A 923-nucleotide genomic window follows, 5' to 3' on the forward strand; every position below is an offset into this window, starting at 1 on the left:
AGTGGCTGGGGGGGAGCTGAGGGGAGCTTCAGAAGCAGCACGGCCCCCCGGGAGGCCTGGGCCCGGGAGCGCCAGAGCTGTCAGCCTGGGCTGCAGGCGCCACGAGGGCAGGACAAGCCAGGCCAGGGCCCAGCGCGCCCGCGAATGAGGCTCCACTGCAGGTCCACGCGAGCCAGGCCCCTGCGAGGCCACGGGGACGGGCCAGCAGAGCCCTGCCTATGTCCGGGGCACTGCCCGGTCCAGCCCGGCGTGCCGGCGCCTCCGCCCAGGGTTTGCGGACGGCCGTGCTGTGAGGGCGACCGGGCCGCGCTGTCAAGAGCCCAGGCCTCAGGCGGCCTCCCACGTTTCCCTAGCACTTTGGGCCAAAGGCCAGATTTTAGAAACTCACAGGCTCTGTCAGCCGGGCTGCTGGGATGAGCTGACCCAAAGGGGCCCCCGAGACAGGCGCTCAGAACGGCGGTCAGGGGACCGACGAGCCGGACCGAAGCCCGCAGGCTCGGCCCCCGGCGTGACCGGCCCTGGTGTGACCAGCCCAGCAGGCGGGCACAGGGAGACACTGAGCGCGGGGCATGTAGCAGGGCGCAGCCGCCGAGCACCGGCGGTCACGCCCCCCGGTCCACTGCCTTTTCACGTGCTGCTTCTGGAGCCGAAAGTCGAGAGCGGCGGGCGCCTGCGGGGCCTGCCGGCCGGGCTGTGCACGAGAGGGCGCGCTGGCCACACGTGCCCGCGGCTGTAGTTGACGGCACTTTTTTTTTAACAATAAAGTATCTTTTTTACTGTCCTCTCCTGGGTCCCTGAGCCTGCTCAGCTGGGCATGGGGGGACAGGGGCTCCATGGGCCCGCGGGGGCGGGTGCACGTGTGGGGGTTGGAGGGGCCCCGAGTCCCAAGCCTGCGAACAGCTCACAGACGGGGGCAGAGCCTC

The sequence above is a fragment of the Talpa occidentalis genome, unplaced genomic scaffold (assembly GCF_014898055.3).
Source record: "Talpa occidentalis isolate TD23 unplaced genomic scaffold, MPIMG_talOcc4v2.1 talOcc4.9, whole genome shotgun sequence".
NCBI classification, from domain to species: domain Eukaryota; kingdom Metazoa; phylum Chordata; class Mammalia; order Eulipotyphla; family Talpidae; genus Talpa; species Talpa occidentalis.